The sequence below is a fragment of the Hemiscyllium ocellatum genome, chromosome 29 (genome assembly GCF_020745735.1).
Source record: "Hemiscyllium ocellatum isolate sHemOce1 chromosome 29, sHemOce1.pat.X.cur, whole genome shotgun sequence".
In the NCBI taxonomy this organism is placed as follows: Eukaryota; Metazoa; Chordata; class Chondrichthyes; order Orectolobiformes; family Hemiscylliidae; genus Hemiscyllium; species Hemiscyllium ocellatum.
Genome location: NC_083429.1, coordinates 21262187 through 21278995, shown reverse-complemented (window position 1 = coordinate 21278995; position 16809 = coordinate 21262187). Strand labels below are relative to the sequence as shown.

The 16809-nt window shown below is 43.8% G+C and overlaps 1 protein-coding gene across 3 annotated transcripts in view; it reads left to right on the top strand.

The window, feature by feature from the left end:
- st3gal4 (ST3 beta-galactoside alpha-2,3-sialyltransferase 4) overlaps positions 1–16809 on the top strand; it is a 122569-nt gene that overhangs the window by 58342 nt on the left and 47418 nt on the right. The window contains exon 3 of one of the 3 annotated variants that reach the window (XM_060846657.1): positions 13906–14172. The exons of the other annotated variants lie outside the window; for them this stretch is intronic. The gene's annotated coding sequence lies outside the window, so the exon portion shown is untranslated. The remainder of the gene's footprint in view (positions 1–13905; positions 14173–16809) is intronic. 3 annotated transcript variants of the gene reach the window in all.

Here is a 16809-nt window from a genome sequence, read left to right as displayed (position 1 = left end):
CTCGGAACACTTCAACCCCAGGGCATCAATGTGGACTTCAATAGTTTCCTAATTTCCCCTTCCCCCGCCTCACCCTAGTTCCAAACTTCCAGCTCAGCACTGTCCCCATGACTTGTCCTACCTGCCTATCTTCTTTTCCACCTATCCACTCCACCCTCCTCCCTGACCTATCACCTTCATCCCCTCCCCCACTCACCTATTGTGCTCTATGCTGCTTTCTCCCCACCCCCACCCTCCTCTAGCTTATCTCTCCACCCTTCAGGCTCTCTGCCTTTATTCCTGATGAAGGGCTTTTGCCCAAAACGTCGATTTTACTGCTCGTTGGATGCTGCCTGAACTGCTGTGCTTCTCCAGCACCACTAATCCAGAACCTCATCAACTATTAACAGTCCCACATTAATCAGTAACTATTGATGCATAGGAGGACGTGCCTTTTGAAGTGCAGTTAAGTTAGATATCATACTCAACTGATCTCAGGAAACATATTTCGATTTAAGAAGTGGTGTGATTTGTAGACTCTGGCGATATTTGTTGCTGAACAGAATCTTGGCACTGTAAGTAAAATATGTTTGCTTCTTACACCAGAATTAATTGGTTATCTGACTTCTTCAATTGTTTGTGATGCAATGAGATTGGGGATACTGGGATGAGGGGCTGCGATGGTGATGGGTGTGTGGGGAAGGGCTCGTGGGACTGAACTTTTCGTAGTAGTCCACTAACTGGGATCCTCACTTAGTCATAGTGCTAGGAGGTATTGTCCCATTAATAAGTTAACTATACTTGTGAAGATTGACTGAGTGAAAGGATATCCTCGATCTGGGAATAGTAGGTTCACCCACATTCCTTCAATAGAATTTAATTGCCTCCTACTCTAGTGAGTTGACGGCTGGGAACTCCACCAATGCTCTAGTGATCTCTAATTGTCCTTCTCAATCTGATCTGCCCTCATGAATCACTGTAGATGCAATGATGGACTTTTTAACCTTCTGCAGGGTATTCAATGCATAGAGGGTAGCATATTGACATGGATAGATAATAAACTGGTTAACAGGAAGCAGAGAGTTTGTGTGAATTACTGTATCCCTGTACTTGAGTAGAAGTGACTATAAAACCTAATTAATTCTAAATTGGGGCTTTTTCTGATTAGGAAGGTGTAACAATGGCACATGGATCAGTGCTGGGAACTTAACTGTTCACAACTTAGACAAATAACCTAGATGGAAGGTATGGTAGCCACATCTGAGGATAGCGCAAAGACAGGTAGGAAAGTATGTTGTGAAGGATGTTGCTGGGAGTGGATGGTTTGAGTTCTAAAAATAGACTGGAAAGACTTGGGACTTTTCCCACTGGAGTATAGGAGGTTAAGGGGTGACCTTATTGAATTTTATCAAATCATGAGGGACATAGACAAGGTGAATGACAAGGATCTTTTCCTTGGGGGGGGGGGGGGTCAAAACTTGGGGGAATAGGTAAGGCTTAGACAGATATGGGCCAAGCGCAGGCTAGTGGGACTAGTTTAGTTTGGGAACATGGCCGATGTGGACTGGTTGAATCTGTTTCTGTGCTGTATGACTCTATGACTTTATGATAAGGTTACAAAAAGATATTAGTATGTGGAAGAAGGTGGAGAAAATGGAACATAACGTAGGAGAATGTGACATGATCCATTTTTGGCAGGAAAGATGGAAAGAAGCATTTTTTTTCTATCTGGTGAGGAAGTTTGAGATTGAAGAGTTTGAGATAGAAACATAGAAAAGAAGAGGAGTGGGCCATTTGGCCCTTCAAACCTGCTTCCCCATTCAATATGATTGTGACATATCATGCAAGACAGTATCAGTTTCCTCCTCTTCCTCTTAGCCTATTGATCCCTTTTAGCCCTAAGAGCTATGTCAAACAAATGAAGCAGAGTAACCCTAACCCTAACAGTACTGCAAAAGGTTAGCATGCAGGTACCGCAAGTAATTAGGAAAGTGAATGAAATGTTATCATTTCTTGCAAGGGAATTAAATACAAACACAGGACATTGGTAAGACTGCATGTGGAATATTGTGCAACGTACTTGGGTACCTTATTTAACAACTAATGTAATTTAGAGAAAGTTTAACAGACTAATATCTGTCATATGAGGAAAACTTGGACAAGTTAGGCCTGTATCTGCTGGAGTTTAGAAGAATCAGAGGCAACTTAATGAAGCACGTAGGATCCTGAGGGGCTTTGACAAGTTAGATGCTACTCTTATGGGACAATCTAGAATTAGGGCTCACTGTTTAAAAATTAAGGTCACTTCTGTAAAACAGCGATTTAGCATTTCCTTATCTCTGAGGATCTTTGGAGCTCTGTTCCTGAAAGGCAATACAAGTAGATTCCTTGAATAGTTTTAAGGCAGAGGTGGATATATTCTTGTCAAGCATAGGGTTACGAGGTACTCTGGGTAAGTGAGAATGTGCATTTGAGGTTACAATCGGATTAGTCATGATTTTATTGAAAGGCAGAGTAGTTCAAGGGCAGATTGGCTTACAGCTGCTCATGATTTATATATTTGTATGTGCCGATGAGATGTTCATTGTGTACGCCCCTGTAACACAGAGACTAGACATGAGTAATGTGGTACTGAAACATTCAAAAGATGTGTATTATAGCTCCTGGTTTTAACCTTTTTTTTAATTATAAGCTGTTGCATGCTTTCCTCAGTGTGTCATAGTGAAAGTGGCCCCAGTAAGATGGAGACTGAAACCTTTACATCATCAGATCAGAATCCATGATATGAAGAAGATATCATGAGCCTGTTTCTGAATGGCATGCTGCCAAAAAGCTGTGAGGCAATACAAAGCACTTGATTTAAAGCTGAATTCAGGGTCTCAGGCTGTCTCTGAACAAAGGTTTGGCCACGTGCGCTACATATCAAGAAAACCTGCGCAGGCTGCTTGTGGGCTCTGAGGAGAGTCCTTTCTTCAAACGCATTTATTGCCTGTTCGAGGGACTGGACATTGAGAAAGGCCACCCACCTGCTCTTGCTGCTGACCCTCCTACCCCTTGTTCCCTCAGTCCCCATCTTGCTGATACTCACCGGTGACCTGGGATCAGCTTTAGCAGCGGCATCCCCTACCTTCCCAGTGGTGCTGCTGTTCCATAGTGCTGCCAGCCTCCGATTGACCGAAATTCTCCATTGGTGGGACTTTGATTCTGGTAAAAGCTTGTGGCTGTCCTGACTTAGTTCTGAGCAAATGCGGTGCTCGAGAATTCAGTTAAAATTTTTATAATTTATTTAGTTCTTGAATGGATATTTGATCATAAAGTGGATGATTAACCTTCACCCTACACCAGCTTCTTGCTGTTGTCTGATATTTTGAACCATGCATTGGATGTGGCAGTTTGCATGGACTTTATCAAGACTCCTAATTGCAATGGTCCTATTATTGACTTTGATAATTCCCAGTTGAGAGTGCATTACTGGAAAAGCACAGTAGGTCAGGCAGCACCTGAGGAGCAGAAAAATCAACATTTCGGGCCGGAGCCCTTCATCAGGAATGAGGCTAGGAGTTCTTCCAACTAATTTCTACCACTCCATCAATAGCTTTTAATTAGCAGTACGGTAGCCTGTAGAATTACTCTTGTTGAACCTCCGTCTTCTCCTCTTTAAGATGTTCCTTAAAACTTAATTCTTTCACAAAGCTTTTTGATTTGGTCTCTTTGTGTGTTTTGGTGTTGGATGCTTTCTGTGTATGTTTCAGTGAAGCCTCTTGGGATGTGTTGCTACGTTAAGCATTATATAAATGTAAGCTGCTGTTTCACAGAAGCATCTGGGGAGAACGATCCTCTGACACAAATCTGTTCACTACTGGCTGGTGAAAGACAATGTGTTTGTTCAGGTAGGCCAAAAATGAAGGAGACTGCTTATAATCTATCACAGTAATATGTGACATATTACTTTATATATACACACTTACATCAGCTTGTTGATAAAATGTCACAATTTTAATTTGCTTTTTTCTGTTGTGTGGGGTAAGTAAGAAAATGGTCCAGTGTCTAATTAATGCAGTAGCTTCCGGCTGCAAATAAGAAGCTGAGGTTGCCATGATCCAAGCGATCTATAGACTGGGCTCTCATTACAGATGGACAACTGGTGGTGATTTACCACGTCTTCGGCAAGGGACAAGGTTGAGAAAGTTGGACCTTCGTGGTGATTGCAACTGGTGGCATCGCTGCATTGCAGATCAACTATCCAGCCAACTGACCCAACCAAACCCACGTTCTTAACACTAACTTCCCAGACCCCAGGAAAGAAAGGGAGAGGGTTGAGAGAACTGACCATACCTTAATCAGCTTGCCATAGAGTCAGAAAATCCTACTGCACGGAGACAGGCCCATTGGCCCGAGCTGGTCCATGCTGACCACAATGTCTGTCCGTGCTAACCCCATTTCCCTGCACTGGCCCATATCCTTCTAAACCATTCCGATCCATGTATTTGTCCAAATGCCTTTTAAATGTTGTTAATGTACCTGCCTCAACCACATCCACTTCCACTTCCACAACCACAACCACGTGCATATTCCATATGCGTACCACTCTCTGTGTAAAAAACAAAGCTGCCCCTCAGATTCCTTTTTATTCTTTCCCCTCCCACCGTAAACTGATGCCCTCTAATCTTCGATTTCCCCACCCCTGAGAAAAGGACTGAGTGCATTCACCCTATCCATGCCTCTCATGATCTTATATGCTTCTAAAAGGTCCCCCTCAGTCTCATACGCTCTAAAGAAAAATGTCCTAACTGGTCCAACCACTCCTTATAACTCAGACCATTGAGTTCAGGCAACATTCTTGTAAATTTCTTCGGCACTCTTTCCAGTTTAATAACATTCTTCCTATAGCAAGGTCACCAAAACTGAACACACTACTCCAAGTGCAGCCTCACCTACGTCCTGTACAACTACATCATAACTTCCCAACTTCTATACGCAATGCCCTAACTGATGAAGGCCAGTGTACCAAAAGCCTCCTTCACTGTCCTGTCAACCTGTGACTTCACTTTCAGGGAACCGTGCACTTGAACTCCAAGATCCCTCTGTTCCACTACACTCCCTAAAGCTCCACCATTGACCATGAAACTCTTACCTTGATTTGACTTTCCAAAATGCAAGACCTCACACTTGCCTTTATTAAACTCCATTTGCCATTTCTCAGCCACTTCCCCAGCTGATCAAGCTCCTGCTGTAATTTCTGATAGCCTTCTTCACTGTTTACGATGCTGCCTACTTTAGTGTCATCAGCAAACTTGGTAATCGTGCCTTATACATTCTCATCCAGATCATTGTTATCAATAACAAACAGCAATGGGACAACCCCTGAGGCACTCCAGTAGTCACAGGCCTCCGGTCGAAAAAGCATCCTTCCACTATTACCCTCTGCTTCCTACCATCAAGCTAATTTTGTATCCAATTTGCCAGCTTGCCCTGGATTCCGTATGATCTCACCTTACAGAGCAGCCTACGTGTGGAACCTTAACAAAGGCCATACTGAAATCCAAATAGACTACACCTACTGCCCTGCTCTCATCAATCTTCCTGATAACTTCATCAAAGAACTCTAACAAATTTGTGAGGCATGATCTCCCACTCACAAAGCCATGACGACTGCTCTTAATCCAGCCCTGTCTTTCCAATTGTATCCCTCAGAATCTTCTTGAGTAACTTACCCACCCAGATGTTCAGCTTTCTGGTCTATCATTCCCAGGCTTTTCTTTGCAGCCCTTCTTGAACAATGGCACAACATTCACTATACTCTAGTCTTTTGAGACCTCACCCATGGCTAACAATGAAGTAAAAATATCACTCAGGGCTGCCGTAATTTCTTCTCTTGCCTCTTGCTGTGTTCTTGGATAGATCTGATCACCACTAGGATATTTATCCACCTTCATACATTCTAATACATCCAACACTTTCTCTACTGTGATATGGACTTTCCCCAAGATATCTCCACTAACTCCCCAAAGTTCCCAATTCTTCGTCTTTTTTCACAGTAAACACAGGAGAAATATTCATTGAGAACCTTGCTCATCTCCTGTTGTTCTAGACATGTCTTCATTGGTCATTGAGGGGGTCAATTCTCTCTAGTTATTCTTCCTTTAATATACTTGGATATCCTCTTTGGATTCACCCTAATCATCTCAGCCAAGGCTATCTTGTGCCACCTTTTCACCCTCTTGATTTCCTTCTTCAGTAAACTCTTGTATTCCCTGTATACCTGCAGGGATTCCCTTGATCCCAGCTGCCCGTTCCTGAGCCAAATCTGTCTGTCTCTCTCCTTGTAAAAACCTCAATATGTCTTTGTCATCCAGGGTTCCCTATTCCTGCCAACGCTGCCCTTCACCCTCACAGGAACATAAAGACCTTAAACTCTAGCTATCTCACTTTTAAAGGCGTCCCTTTACCTACAAACAAGCTGCTGCAATATTCTCTGAAAGCTCCTGTCCAATTCAGAACTTGAACCCTTGGACCAGTTTTGTCCCTCTCCATAACTATTTTAAAATTATTAGAACTCTGGTCACTGTTCCCAAAGTGCTCATCACCTGTCCTGCCCTTTTTCCCAAGAGTAGGTCAAGCTTTGCCCCTTTCTGAGTAGGACCCTCTTTATACTGCTTGAGGAAACTTTCCTGAATGCACTCAACAAATTCCACCCCGTCTAAGCCCTTAACCTTCTGGCGGTCCCAGTCTATGTTAGGAATATTAAAATCTCCTACTATGACAACCCTATTGCTCCTGCAAGTCCCCAATCTCCCTGCATATTTGTTCCTCTAATTCGTGTTGACTATTTGGGGGACTATAGTACAATCCCGATTAATGTCACTATCAGAATCTTATTTCTTAACTCCACCCACAAAACCTCACTGGATGATCCCTCAGTTATTCCAATTCTGGTTACTGACAGTCACTTTAATAAAATGCAACTCCCCCTCTCTTCCTTCCATATCCTCTGAAGCACCTGAATCCTGGCACATTACGTTGCCAGTCCTGTCCCTCCCTTAGTCATGTTTCTGTACTGGCTATAACATTCCAGTCCCACGTACCTCTCCACACCTTGATTTCATCGGCCTTAGAATCACAGAATCCCGATAGTGTGGAAACAGGCTATTTGGCCCAACAAGTCCCCACCAACCCTCTGAAGAATATCTCACCCAGACCCACACCCTTATCCTATTACTCTGCATTTCCCCTGACTAATGCACCTAACCTACACATCCTTGATCACTATGGGCAATTTAGCATGGCCAATTCAGCTAACCTACACATCTATGGACTGTGGAAGGAAACTGGAATCTTCGAGAAAATGTGTGCAGACACTGGGAGAATGCCCAAACTTTGGACTTTGGCCTTCCCTCAATGCAATTTAATCCAACATACATTCCTTGCTCCGTGTTATGTTCCAGCCTGACCTGTCTCTTTAACTTACTATTTCTGGTTACTGTATCTCCTTCCAGCCTTGCACTTGCCTCCCTGCTGTTGAGGATCCCACTCCCCTGCCAACCTTGTTTAAACCCTCCCCTTGCAACATAAGCAAACCTGCCGCTAAGCTATTGGTCCCCTCAAGCTCAAGTGCAACCTGTCTCTCTTGAACAGGTCACCTCTACCCCAGATAAGATACCAATGATTTAACAATTGGAATTCCTGACTCTTGCACCAATTCTTTAGCCACGCATCCATCTGCCATAGCCTCCTGTTCTTGGCACTGGAAGCCCTTGCGTGCTTTCACGCTCTCACTTTCCCCCTCACACTGTCTCGCTCTACTTCTCACGCTCTCTTGCTCTCCCTTTCGAGCTGTCTCTCGTGCTATCTTGCATGCTCTCACTCTTGCCCTTGCTCTCCCTAGTGTGCTCTCCCTCTCTTGCTCACTCACTCTCTCACACCCCATTCGAAAACTGATGGCCTGACTCTCCCCTTCCTAAGTACGAGTGACTGGGTGTAAAACTGCAGCTGGTCAATGTTTCATTTGCCAGTAACCTATTTTTCAAAAGTAGCAGTTTCAATCTATTAATATTTTCCTTGACTGTAAGATCACATTATGGCTTCTGTTAATCATTCACTGATCAATAACTCTACCTAATAGTTATTTGTATGTGTTGTGTCCTTGTAGATTAGTCAGGGCATGAATAGGTCAAGGCATGGATGTAAATTGGCATTCAGTGTCAGACAAGGAGAAAAATATTTTCAACAAAGGTGGTGGAGTCACTGTTCATTGTGAGTAAGATGATGCAATCTCTTACATTCTTTCCCCTTTCAGTGCCGCTCCTGACACCAAGTTAAATTCTAATTACCCCGTTCAAACCTGCTTACTGGGCTAATTGGAGGTTTAATTGGTTTGCTTGGTTATAGTGGTGATCATTTTCCTGTAATTTTGTGGTGTTACTTTTGAAGGAAGATGTGTGGTGTCTTGCTGATTTGTTGCACGTCTTGGCTGTGACCCAGTTTGTAACACATTCACTTCTGCATGATAAGGTTCTAGGTTCAAGTCACAATCAAGGCCTTGACTGCTGAAACCAAGGCTGCTGCTGCAGTGTTGGAGATAACGTGTCATGTCTCATTGCCAGTATGTCAATATACCTTTAAGATACATGCTCACGATATCATCAAGACACCATTCTGTCGGATCACTTGAAGCAGGGTACTATAATAGAAGCATGCTCCTTGGTGGTATCTAACAGGTTAATATTAACCCGGATATTTATAACTCTGAGGAATGGATGGACTTATGATGGCAATGGGATCAAGTTAGAGCAGGGGGCAGTAATGGTGGCGGCTGCTGCATCGGCAAGGTCCGGTGAGGACTCAGTGGTGAGTGTGTTGGTGGGGGCAAGATGGTGCCACCGTGGTGAGTGTGTTGGTGGGGGCAAGATGGTGCCACCGTGGTGAGTGTGTTGGTGGGGGCAAGATGGTGCCACCGTGGTGAGTGTGTTGGTGGAAGTAAGATGGTGCCACCGTGGTGAGTGTGTTGGTGGAAGTAAGATGGTGCCACCGTGGTGAGTGTGTTGGTGGAAGTAAGATGGTGCCACCGTGGTGAGTGTGTTGGTGGGGGCAAGATGGTGCCACCGTGGTGAGTGTGTTGGTGGGGGCAAGATGGTGCCACCGTGGTGAGTGTGTTGGTGGAAGTAAGATGGTGCCACCGTGGTGAGTGTGTTGGTGGGGGCAAGATGGTGCCGCAGAGTTGGCAACTCTTCTTCTCATGGTGGCAATGGGGAGTCGTGCAAGGTCACCAGGCCAGTGGCCGAGCACTTAACAAGGGCTGTAACGTTGAACACTTCTCCTTTTATTTGTTTATTCTCCTGCCTTTATATTCTATATTTTGGTTTTATTTTTCTGTGTTTTAAGATGGCGCCAGAGTGGTGACACTATATGACGCTTCTCACGATATTTTGTGATAAAATGCCCATGACAATGAAGAAATCAAATCAAATGTATTCCTTGTATTTACTGGTTTTACTAAATGTCTTTTGGATTCTTCATTTCCATGACGCCCACTCCCAGTTTCCCATGCGACAGGAGGTAAAGTGAGTATTACTCCATCAGGTCAACACTGCTGAAGACAAGCCCACATCAGGAGGTGGTGTCTGTCAGAAGCGACGGTAAATTGAAGCCCCGTCTGCCCCCTCAAATGGGCACAAACAATCCCATGACGTATATAAGTAGGATTAGGTGGCGATTACTGGGGTGTGGTTGCCTAGGAGATCAGGCTCAGAGATTGAATGTCTCAAGGTAATGAGTATTTTTGGCAGGTAGGGAAAGGAGGTAGGTAAAAACAATGACTGCAGATGCTGGAAACCAGATTCTGGATTAGTGGTGCTGGAAGAGCACAGCAGTTCAGGCAGCATCCAACGAGCAGCGAAATTGATGTTTCGGGCAAAAGCCCTTAGTATAGTTTGTCAGTAAACAAAGAGATTGGTGCTGCAGTGAAAAGAATATCAGCACTGGAGATCAAGACATTGAGTCAGTCTGAGTAGAAATAAGACAAAAGCAAGGAAAAGAAGTGTGAGTAAGCTATTGGACCCTAAACCTGCACAGGGGGTACAGTACAAACCAGTAAATACTGGTGGCTCGTAGGAAAGGTGTAGCAGTAATCATTGATTTTAATATGTACCCAGACTGTATTCATTAAATTGGCAAGGGTAGTCTCAAGGGAGAGTTTATTTAATGTATATTTTCTGAATCAAACTATTTCAGAGATGTTATTACACACCTGTGGAGCTTGAAAAAACTCCTAGCTCAGAGTTAGTGACAGTACCCCCTGTGCAGGTTTGGGGTCCTATAGGTGACTCCCACTTCTTTCCTTTGCTATTTCTTATTTCTGTTCAGACTGATTCTACCTCTGTGTATATATGCACACACAGATGTGCAGGTTAGGTGGATTGGCCCTGCTAAATTGCCCATAGTGTTGGGGGATGTGTAGGTTAGCTGCATTAGTCAGGGGAAATGGGGTAATAGGTTAGGGGAATGGGTCTGGTTGAGGTAGTCTTCGGAGGATCAGTGTGGACTTGTTGGGCCAAATAACCTGTTTCCACACTGTAGGGATCCTACGATAAATAGTGGGGGACATGGGAATGGTGGAGTCTGTAAATCAATATTTTGTTTCAGTCCTCACAGTGAAGGATACTAATCCCATTCTAATCATAACAGATAATGCAGAGGTTATGGAAATGGAGGAATTTAGAACAATCACCATCACTGGGAAAAAAATGTACTGAGCAAACGGTTGGGATTGAAGGCCAATGAGCCCCTCGAGCCCGATGGCCTACATCTCAAGGTCTTAAAGGAAATGGCAACTGAGATAGTGGATCCAACGGTTTAATATTCCAAAATTTGCTTCTTGTGGGGAAAGTTCCAGTGGATGGGAGAAAAGGCAGAAAGTAGGAAACTCCAGGCTAGCTAGTTTAACCTGTCTTTAGGAAATTGTTAGAATCCATTATTGAGGAAGTAATAGCAGTACATTTGGGAAGTTAAAATGAAGCAAAGATCATGTTTGACGAATTTGCTAGTCTTCTTTTGAAGATGTAACAAGTAATATAGATGATGGGGATTCTGTCGATGTAGTATAGATAGATAGATAGATAGATTTTTACAAAGTATTTGATAATGTCCCAACAAAAGATTAATACACGAGGTAAGATCACATGGGGTTAGCTGTGATATTTTAGCATGGATAGAAGCATGGCTAACCAACAGAAAGCAGAGAGTTGGGATAAATGGTCTTGTCCTGGTTGGCAAAATGTAACTAGAGGGGTGCTACAGGTTTCAGTCTATGAGCCATAACTATTTATGTTAATGACTTGGATGCAGGGGTAGAAAATATGATAGATAAATTTGCAAATAGCCCTAAAATAGATGGGTAAGTGAGTTGTAATGAAGCGGTGGCTCAGTGGTTAGCACTGCTTTCTCACTGCACCAGGGACCCGGGTTCGATTCTAGCCTTGGGCGACTGTGCAACTCCACACAGACATTCTCCCTGTGTATGTGTGGGTTTCCTCCAGGTGCTCTGGTTTCCTCCCACAATCCAAAGATGTGCAGGTTAGGTGAAGTGGCCATGCTAAATTGCCCGTAGTGTTTCAGGATGTGTGGGTTAGGTGCATCAGTCAGGGGAAATGTAGAGTAATGGGGAATGGGTTTGGGTGGGATACTCTTCGGAGGGTTGTTGTGGACCTGTTGGGCTGATGGACCTGATTCCACACTATAGGGATTCTACGCAATGATTCTAGAGAAGAAATTTACAATTGAATATCGTAGGTTTAGTAAATGAATCAAAATTTGGCAGATGAAGTTTAACATGGATAAGTGTGGGGTTATCCATTTTGGCTGGCAGAATAGAAAGGTGAATTATTATCTAAAGGGAGAGAAACTTTAGACTGTTTCAGTAAAGAAGGATCTGGATATTCTGCAGATCGTGGAAGAATCATGGAAAGCTAGTGTGTTCGTATGGCAAGTAATAAGAAAGGCAAACAGATGTTTGATATTTATTACTAAAGGAACAAAGTATAAAAGTAACGTTGCTGCAACCGTAAAAGGCATGAGTGAGAGTGCAGTTGAAGAGGGCTGTAGTTGTATTGGAAGCAGTTCAGAGGAGGTTCATTAGATTGATTCCACTCGAGATCAGAAGAATGAGGAGATATCTCATTTGAGGGATAAAAGATGCTAAAGGGGAAGGACAAAGTCAATGTAGAAAAGGTGTTTCCTAGTGTGGGGCAATTTAGAATGCTAGATCATAGTTGCAGGGTAAGAGATAGCAGATTCAAAACAGACGAGAAATTATTTCTCTCAATTCACAACCCTGAGAGTGCATTGGATGCTGGAATATTGAGTAAATTTGAAGAGGAGATGGACAGATATTTAATTAGTATCATGTTAAAGGATTGTAGAGAGTGGGCAGGAAAGGAGTTGAGGCTGAGATGAGATCAGCCATGTTCATATTAAAGGGCAGTGCAGGATCAAGGGGCTGAATACCCTACTCCTGCTACTCGTACTTAATGTTCTTTATATTTATCCCTCAATCAATATCACAGGAAAATCTTGCCAGTTATTGTCAGGTTGATTCTTGTGGAAACTTGGTGTGCACAAATGGCCTGTTGTGTTTTATACATTACAACTGTGGCCACACTTCAAAACAACTTCCTTACTAGTGAAGCTGCCAGTCACAGTAATATAGCACGGAAACCGACCCTTTGGCCTAACCAGTCCATGCTGAAAATAATCCCAAATTAAACTAGTCCCACCTGCCTGCTCCTGGTCCATATCCCTCTAAAACCTTTCGTATTAATGTATTAAATCAAATGTCTCCAAATACCCACATCAACCACTTTCTCTGGGAGTTCATACCACACGCGAATCATCCTTGTGTAAAAAATATGTCCTTCAATCTCTTATTTTTAAAAAAATCTCTCTCCTCTCACCTCAAATATGTGTCATGGTGGCTCAGTGGTTAGCACTGCTGCCTCACAGCGCCAGGGACCTGGGTTCCATTCCAGCCTCAGGCAATTGTCTGTGTGCAGTTTGCACGTTTTTCCTGTGTCAGGGTTTCCTCCGATTGCTCCGGTTTCCTCCCACAATGCAAAGATGTGCAGGTTCGGTGAATTGGCCATGCTAAATTGTACAGTGTTCAAGGATGTGTAGGTTGGGTGCATTAGTCAGGGGTTAAATGTAGGGTAATGGGTCTGGGTTGGTTATTCCTTGGAGGGTTGGTATGGACTTGTTGGGCCAAAGGGCTTGTTTTCATACTCTAGGGATTCTATGATTCTATGATATTTTTGAAATCCCCCCACCCTAGGGAAAAGGCATGTACCATTAACCTTATCTATACCCCTCATGATTTTATAAAATTCTCAGAGGTCACCTCTCAATCTCCTGTGCTCCAGTCAATATCGTCCCAGCCTCTCCAGCCTTTATAACTCAAATCTTCCACACCTGGCAACATCCTGGTAAATCTCTTCTGAAGCCTCTCCAGCATGGCAATATCCTTCTTATAACTGGGTCACCAGAACTGGACTTGAGAGTGTGGTACTGGAAAAGCACAGCAGGTCAGACAGCATCCAAGGAGCAGGAGAATCGATGTTTCGGGCATAAGCCCTTCATCTGGAATGTGAGGCTTGTGGGTTGGCGTTGCTGAGAGATAAATGAAAGGAGAGTGGGCTTGGGGGGGAAAAGTAACTGAGAAAGTGATGGGTAGATGAAGGTGAGGGAGAAGGTGATTGGTTGGAGCAGACAGATGGGAAAAATGATGGACAGGTCAGGAGGGTGGTGCTGACTTGGAGGCTTGGGACTGGGATAACGGGGGGGGGGGGGGTGGGGGGGGGGAGGGAGGAGAAATGAGGAAACTGTTGAAGGGCCTGATGAAGGGCTTATGTCTGAAATGTTGATTCTTCTGCTCCTCAGATGCTGCCTGATCTGCTGTGCTTTTCTAGCAACACACGCTTGACTCTGATTGTCAGCATCTGCAGTCCTCACTTTCTCTCTTTCTGACCAGAACTGGACACCGTACTCTAGGAAAGGTCTCACCAATATCCTGTAAATCCTCAGCATGTCATCCCAACTCCTAAACTCAAAGGACTGTTTGATGTGAAAGGCACTATGTAAACGTCAGTGAACTGGCAAACTGACAACGGGCTAAAACTAATCTCCGAGATTACCCCTCTGTTCCTGGTAATGCTGGCTGCCAAATTACAGACTTATCTTGTGTTATTTTCATGCAATGTGATATTTTTGATGAGTTGGATTTTTTTTAACCAGTTTTAAAATTGTTTCAATTTGACCAAACACCACTGTTCCTGCATCTGACTTGAATATGGCTCTCATGGAATATCTAAAATTTATTGTCTTTGCCCCATTTAAATACAGTGCTTGTTGGCATCACAGCTCCTAATGGTTCACATTTGAGATACAGTTAGAGTGAGGTTTGGCTAATTAAAGATAAATTTGCTCGTTTGTATCACTTAATGCGGATAAAGGTCAATTCAAATAATTTCCAAGAAGCGCTTATCGATTGGGTGTGGATACGCTTGGCAACACAGCCAAGCAGGAATGTTCCCTCCCAGTCGGAGAACACTTCAGCTGTCCAGGATATTCAGCCTCGGACAGTCGGATGACCATCCTCCAAGGTAGACTTTGGGACAAGCAACAACGCAGAGTGGCTCTCACACACACACACACACACACACACACACACACACACACACACACACACACACACACACACACACACACACACACACACACACAGCCTTTATGCCATCACATTCACACACATACGTCACCAAGCTTACACGCACCCTCTTTCATATGCACACACTCACTCTCCTACACGCGCACACATAAGTTTATCGAGAGAATTTGTATGTGCAGAATTATATTTTATTTTACTCAAAAACTGCATAAATCTTTGTAAGACTCTGTAAGACAGTTTAGAAATAGAACCAGTCTAACTCAACTTTGGGACACAGACAGACTTTAACCTCATAACTTTAATGCATTGTCTGAGCTAAGATGACACTTATTGTTAGAAAAGCTTAAGCTCTCTTGAGATTGTAAAAGGAGTTCTAGGATTTACATATTGAAGAACTGAAACTAGCATATCCCATTCTACAAGATGAAACACTTCATCTAAATGTGTTTAATATATCATTACAGCTCCATGACACTGTAACCCTTTCGCTATAAATTCTGTCTTCTGGTCCTGTTCCACAACCACCTGATGAAGAGGCAGTGCCTCGAAAGATTAGATTAGATTACTAACAGTGTAGAAACAGGCCCTTCGGCCCAACAAGTCCACACCGACCCGCCGAAGCGACAACCCACCCATACCCCTACATATACCCCTTACCTAACACTATGGGCAATTTAGCATGGCCAATTCACCTGACCCGCACATCTTTGGACTGTGGGAGGAAACCGGAGCACCCGGAGGAAACCCACGCAGACACAGGGAGAACGTGCAAACTCCACACAGTCAGTCACCTTAGCCGGGAATTGAACCCAGGTCCCTGGCGCTGTGAGGCAGCAGTGCTAACCACTGTGCCACCGTGCCGCCCTAAAGCTAGTGCTTCCAAATAAACCTATTGGACTATAACCTGGTGCTGTGTGATTTTTAAATCTATAGGCAGTCAATGGGATATTTTATAAGTTCCTACTTTGGAAACGGAACCAGTTTGACTCAAAGTTGGGATACAGACAGACTCTAACCTCACACCTTTAATGCATTGTCTGAGCTGAGATATCAGCTGGGATTTACATATTGAATCAATTGAAACCTGCATTCCCATTCGAAGTGATGAAAGACTTATCAGCGGTCTAAGTTTGTACAATACATTGCATCAGTTGTATGATCCTTTGTCCTTTTCCTGTAAATTCTGTGCCCTATAATCCTACCCCACTAACTAACGTGTGATGAAGGAGCAGTGCTCTTAAAACTAGTACTTTCAAATAAACCTGCTGGACTATGACCTGGTGTTGAGATTTTTAAATATGATTTAAAGCAGAAACTCGAAATAAAATACTCACTTTCAATGGTTTCCATTAACAATGTGTAATAAAGCATAGAATATCCTAATGAGATTTCCATTTATTTTATCGATTAATTGCACAGAACATCCAGCTTTGTTGTTGTTTTCATATCCTCACAGGCTTCCCCATGGAGTCTACTGGAATATCACAGGAGGATGAGCAAACTGAATAACAGTCTTAGATTTGATTAGATTACTTACAGTGTGGAAACAGGCCCTTCGGCCCAACAAGTCCACACCGACCCGCCGAAGCGCAACCCACCCATACCCCTACATTTACCCCTTACCTAACACTACGGGCAATTTAGCATAGCCAATTCACCTGACCCGCACATCTTTGGACTGTGGGAGGAAACCGGAGCACCCGGAGGAAACCCACGCAGACATGGTGGCACAGTGGTTCAATTCCCGCCTCAGGCGACTGACTGTGTGGAGTTTGCACGTTCTCCCCGTGTCTGCGTGGGTTTCCTCCGGGTGCTCCGGTTTCCTCCCACAGTCCAAAGATGTGCGGGTCAGGTGAATTGGCCATGCTAAATTGCACGTAGTGTTAGGTAAGGGGTATATGTAGGGGTATGGGTGGGTTGCGCTTCGGCGGGTCGGTGTGGACTTGTTGGGCCGAAGGGCCTGTTTCCACACTGTAAGTAATCTAAAAAAATGTGCCTCATACGTTACAGACTGCTTAGTGACAAAGCAAACTGCTACTTTCTGTGACCCTGGTGGTCATGAATGTTAATGGTGTTAAACGTGTCAATACTCTGACCCATCTTGCAGGAGTTGCCGT